We start from the raw sequence: 6,351 nt of genomic DNA, 5'->3' as shown, positions 1-6,351 counted from the left end.
AGGTGTACTGAATTCTGCTATGTACTTACTACACCTGTTTGTTAAAAAGGGGGCAGGAGGGGGAAGGTAGATCTTAAAGCCATATTGCTTTGGAGAAGAGAGGAAGTTAAAGTACCTACTTCTGTTTCAAATATAAGTCTTTTTCCTGTTAAAAGCTCCAGTTTTAGGAATGGGGCTTTCATGCTGACCACAGGGAAGATTTAGGCTAACCATGGTAGCACTGGCAACTAATCCCACTTTCAGTTTCTGCTCTAACCACAAATGCCAACCCCACCAGTCCCCAAGGCAATGATGAGGTGAGAGCTGCCCTGGGTGTGTGATGAGTGGTATTTACAGTTACAAGAATACGAATAAAGCGGGCTCTAGAAAGGCGTTAGCTGCCGTCAGTTACAAATACCACGGCAGGAAGGAGAACTAAAACCAGCATGTATTTTCTTGTGTTCATGATGGAGAGCAAATATAGCCACAAACGGAAGGTTTGAAAGGAAAAAGGTATTTGTAAATAACAGTGAGGAGGAATTCTGAACTGGAGCAACTGCACACTGACCACAGCGCAGCCCTGGGGCCGTCTGTCCCACCAGCAGGGCCAGAGCTTGGCTTTGTCTGCCACTGCGAATAGGTGGACAGAGGGAGGATGTCACTGCTGCCTGTGTGTGTGCATGGCAGGACTTTGAGCCCTTTTCTCCAGAGTGCAAGGGAAGGGGAAAGAGATAAATATCAAAAGGACTTGCTGACACAAAAAGGTGTCATGCATGGCAATGTGCCAATAGCCCTGTCCTTAAAACCCCTGAGAATCGCAGTTCAGCAGTACTGCTCTTCTTGGACCTAACTTATTCAGCCTCTGCAGAGCTATTCTGGTCTAGGTCAGTATGACTGATAGGGGTAGAAAAACGCAAAATACTTTTGCAAGATCCCTTCCCATTAATTACTTCCAATGAATTATTTACAGTTTACATTATCAGCTACACCTTACACAATAACATTAAACTTTGGGAGGACTTGCATGAACAGCTACATCTTGCATGGTATTTTTTCCACCTTTACATTGAAGACACCGGTTCTTTCAGGGCTGCTAACTAGGCAAGTAACATTTATTCAGCCACAGGGCAAACGGCTGTTACTTGCTTGAAAGATTGTAACTCTGTTTATAGTGAAGTATTAACAGTATTTCTTAAGACCTGGCTTACTTTGGCCTTTATGGTTAAGGTGCGCATGTGGAGTCTTGCTCACAAAGTAATTCAGTAAATCCATTTATTTCAGAGTTATGGTTGTAGCTACAGCGATAATGACATATGACATAGAAATCTTTGTGGTGATATGTGTGAGGGAGAAAGCTCCCTACCTTTATTCTCATGTTAACAGGAGTCCTTAAGTAGCTGTTAGATGAAAGGCTCCATCTCAGAGGCTGCAGATGCTTTGGCAGGTTTAATCTGGGGGTGGTATGGTGTTGAGGGTGAGTTTTGCTTACATGCAAGCTGACACAACCCAAGGAGGATTGGTACCTGGGGTCTGATTAAGACTTACAGAGCTTTCCAAATAGGTCCTAAGCTAGACAAGGTCTTCTCTAAGTGGCTTGGAAGGAGTCCTATATCCCATAGCCACAGCTGGCTGAATGCAAAGACCAGCTAGGACAAAAGTAACATCAGATTTTCCTGTACTGTAAAGTGTGAGGATGTTAACCTGAATACATATGCACGGGTACTGAGAACTGGATTAAGTTGGCATGGCAGAAGTAGCTGCAGCAGCTGTGTAGCAGCCAAACTTGGGCATCTGCCAGGCTCTTAACCTTTCCCATCTTTTGAACCAAGAGTCAGAGCCCAGATGTTCCTTCAGATCTCAAAACATCTTCCCAGCAGAAAGGATGTACCTGTGCTCTGCAATTTGGGCCTCTCCTCCTTGAAAAGACCTGAAGCCAGGATTTACAAATCAGAGGCTGGATCAAAAGAAGTTGGTAATTCACTTGGGAGTGAGCCTAATGAAAGCCCTAGTAGTTACAGCACTAGGGCACTGTTAGTTGGCTTTTCCTAAACTGTCTTGCACATTTGTTATTTATTTCTGACTTGTACAAAGGAGCAACATCCAAGTGTGTTTTGTAATTTGGCAAATGTCAAGAAACTAGGTGGCTGCTTTTCTGATTTCTCTTCTTTACATGCAAGGCTTCCCCTTCCCCCTGCTGCTCAGCAGAAGTAAACAGTATTCCCTGGGCCAGAATTTAGCTTTCCTTCAGCTCTTCATAACATTTAACTCAAGACAGTTAATGTCATTAGTTAGAGATCTCCAATTTAAGTGTCATAAAATACTAATCATAATAAGGCGCTTGATGTCTCCCTCTGGGTGTGCCAGCTCAGGATGCTGCTGAAGTCCTATTGGGCAGGAGTTACCAGGACAGAACAAGAAAGGTGTTTTCTCATGCTAGGGAGAAGGTTAGTCAGAAACCTCCTCACATTATTGATGAACCTAATTTATTTTATTACTTTAGAAAAGAATCCTGATTATACCTGGAAAATAGCTGATATCCCAACAGGAAATGGTGTGCACAAGACCACTCAAGTTTATGACTATGCTGCAACAGCACATTTTGCTGACTATTGAGTAAGAGTAATGAATAAGACTTTGGCCAAGTCAGAAGCACAGAATATCCACAGGGCAGAAAGAGCCTTGTTTTGGTTTCATGAGAGGAAGTCCTGATGATTTCAAGATTCAAGAGTAAAAGAGGTTGTTTTCCATTTCCAGTAAGCAAATTATGTCTGGAGATGACCTTCCCAAGGACATGATTTTCAAAGCTTGCTTGCTTGCCTCATGTTTAAACTCTACTACACAGTACTAATGGGCTGCATTCTTTATTCTATCAGTCTATAAACAAATAATTCATGTCAGAAGTGTTATGTATATAGTCTTACATGAACTCAGAGTTAATGCAGCTTTCAGACACCTGCTCTTTCTGTAGATGTATTTTAAAAGCCATTTTCCTGCCAGCTGCTGAGCTGGTGCTAGATGGGATTTCATTAGTAAGACAGATAGATACAAGCTGACATCCTGGTTGAATCAGTTATTGGAGCTAGGGCTTACAGAAAATCCTTAGGGATGTGTGTACAAGCATGTGAAACCACCAAGGAAAAGAGCAATATAAAGTCTTTGTTACTTAGAGCTGTGACAGTTGTCCCAGAGGTTAGGCTGGCTATAGAACTACAGGCTGAAGGTAGCAGGGAAACCATCTTGAGCTATATACATGGCTTTTGTTTTGTTTTATATATTAAACCTTGCATGTTAACATAATAAATATGCATCTGGCTTAGCCTGTTGCTAAGAGTGACTGGAAGGCTGGCAGAGCTTCCTGGGGATTCACCACTGCTGGGAAGTCCCACTGGGGTTTTTAGGGTGTTCCTCCACTGAGCTGCCAAGCGCTGTCTGGGTTCTGGTAGATGAGGGTGGGGGAGAAGAGCCTCCTGGGCACACTCTGCCCCATGCCAGTGGGGCACACAGCAGTGCCTGGGACTCCCCACATGACTGCGAGGTTGTATATGAGTCTCTAGCTGACTTGCATGCAGGGCCCTGTAATAGAAGGAAGTAAAAACAAAGATGAGATCTTGCTAGCACACATTTCCAAGAGACTTCTGTTAAAACAACAGTGGATTTTTTTTTGTGTAAAGTAGTTCCTTTTGGCTGCGTTGGAAAGTGCAACTTTTTTGCCAAATGGATCTTGCATCTAGAGATTTTGTCATTGTAAGCATGTCAGGAAGGGAATGAAAAAGAAATAAAAGCTGCACTGACAGTACCTTTCAACGCTGATGAGGGATGCCTATGATCATACACAGAAATGGGAGATGAGTAAGACACTCAAGGCCATAATCTGCTCCAGCTATGCAGAGATGCCGAAGAACAATGAAGAGGAGCAGTTGGCTTAGGAAAGTTTCTCAGGGCTGCAGGATGTTGGATATGTGCCCCTATTCTTTTGGAAAGTAATACCATTAAGTAATGGAGAAGAAAAAGGAAGACACATACTCTTCTGAAAAATGGCCTATTACATCTCTGGTTTTAATCCTTTCAGTCCAGAGAAAATATGGTGCACTGCAGGTGATGGATGTGTTGCATTTATAAAATCAGAAAATGCAAAGTTGGTTCCTTCAAGACTTAAACTCAAGATGGGTTGTAAGAGAACAGACCTGGCACTGCACATGATATAATCATGAACGAAAGTTGTGCATGCGCTTCTGTGTTTTTATAGATCAGGAGTTTGTAGCAGATTGTGCTCTGCCCCATCAAACCATCATGCCATTAGTAGAGTGAGAATTAGGTGCTGTGAGACAGTTTCTGCCAGGAGGCTTTGGTAAGCAGAGTGCCCAGCTGCTCTGGGCCTTGAAGCATCAGCCCGAATGTTTGACAGCAGAATTTTGATCACAAAATCTGAAGCCCTCACGTTTGCACACAGACCATGTCTACTTCAAGCTCCCCATGCTCTTCCTCTCCAAAACCTGAAAATTTTATTGCTGAAATCCTGCTTGTTATTGCCTTGCTGACCGAAGTACTTTTGTTTGCTCTCTCACTGCAGATACCTGAAGAAGCACCATTTGTCTTTTCAGAAGAGTCTGGAAACAATTTACCTGACTTACTTTACTTTGAGCCATTGTAATCAGTTTATGTCTGGGTATGATTTCTTTTCTTCCCCACAATTATACCAGCTTCCAGTCTTACCTTTATGCCATAGTTTATATCTCGTGAGTTGAATCTTAATAAAAGACAGTTACAAGCCTTTTTATAAGCATTATTACTGTTTGTTGGATATGTAATGTAAGTATTAAAGTCTGAAGATGTTCTGTCTGCTATGCTGTCAGATGCATTTCTGTAGCAAAACTTATGGCACACTGAATATTTAGTTGTAATAACTTTTTCACATAAACTGTGGTAATGCCATCTTAAATATATTCTTTCATTGCAGGACTAATATGATAGTAAAGCATAGGGTTGTTTTTTTTTTAATTCAACTTGAAGAATCTGACTGTTCTGAACCCAGTAGCAAGTTACTGTTTGTAACCATACTGAGCTGAAGGCTTGCTTTCACAACCGTAATATGTTCACAAACACATCCAAAAGGAACTGAGACCAGCCTGCATATATAGGGTTGACTTTCCCTTCAATGTGTAGCCAGTGCAGAGCATTTCTGTAAATACAGAAGGAAACCAAGCATGTAGACCTCTGGGCACAAGGTTCTTAATTTATGGAAATCACTGCTACCCAGCAGAAGTCCATGAAGCTACGACAGCTCATTCCCTGCAGCAGATCTGCCCTTTGGCTTCTTCAAATGTGTGTTTGTGTGGTTATTGTGGGACAAGCTGAATGTGGCCATCCACACTGATTAATGTCTGTCTTTGGGAATAGGACACCCCTCTCAAAAACATTACTTTTGTAAACTGTGTGCTGTGTAGGAACTAGTTTCTGGCAATGCGACAGAATGTTGCTGCATTCTGCACTCAGAAAGACTATTTCTCACCAATTATTAAAAGCTTTCAAATTACATAGTGGTAAAAGTCCTATTGCCTGAGAGGAACTCTCTGGCCAGACCAAAATACATCTGAAAAACTTCAGCGTATATTCTTCCTGCATTTCTAGCTGTCAGGACTGAAGACTCCAATAGGTCTCCAGGTCTGGCTAATTCAGACCTCTAACTGGGACGCTATTAAATAGGTTCAGAAAAGATTTGGTTTCTCTTAAACAAAGCATCTCATGGTGGTAAGTTTCACCATTTCAGGAAGGAGTGGTGGGCTATCATTTCTTAGTCTGCTGCAAGGCTAAGCACAGAAGGCATGTGAAAGCACGTGAAAACAGCAACCTCACTGGACTGTGTCAACACCCAGCACTGATGTGAAAATCAAAGCTGCTAGGTGGAATGGAGTTTATCTGAGCCATGGAGCAGCAACATCCTCTACTAAATAAATGTTCTTGCTTGCCTCCATCCAGGTTAGAACGGTACAAAGGGCCAGCAGCAGGCCCTGGTCCAGCTAGGTAGTCTCTGACTACTAGGGTATCAGTACTATTGGTCAGTTTTGTTGCAGGAGTACTTTAAAGTCCTAACTTGGAACTGATCTGCATTTTCAAGATGCTATAAATGTGCAGCAGAAAGATAACGCAGCTCCTGAGAGCTGGCAACTGAAATATGTAGTGAGCAGGAGCTGGTGAATTCAAGTGGGTGCACAAGGCTGTGGATGGACGCAGCCTTTTTTTCTGCTGTTTCTAGATTTGCTGGATGACTGAGACGGCACTAGACAGTGGAGGTTTTGGGAACACCAAACAGACCATAACCAGGAAAATGTGAAGGCCTTGTTGGTTTCTCAGCTCCTTATGATTCTCTTTAAG

The sequence above is a fragment of the Pezoporus wallicus genome, unplaced genomic scaffold, assembly GCF_028554395.1.
Source record: "Pezoporus wallicus isolate ANWC-B61680 ecotype Strahan unplaced genomic scaffold, APGP_CSIRO_Pwel_v1 contig_10094, whole genome shotgun sequence".
NCBI classification, from domain to species: domain Eukaryota; kingdom Metazoa; phylum Chordata; class Aves; order Psittaciformes; family Psittacidae; genus Pezoporus; species Pezoporus wallicus.
This window is presented reverse-complemented; position numbering follows the sequence as displayed.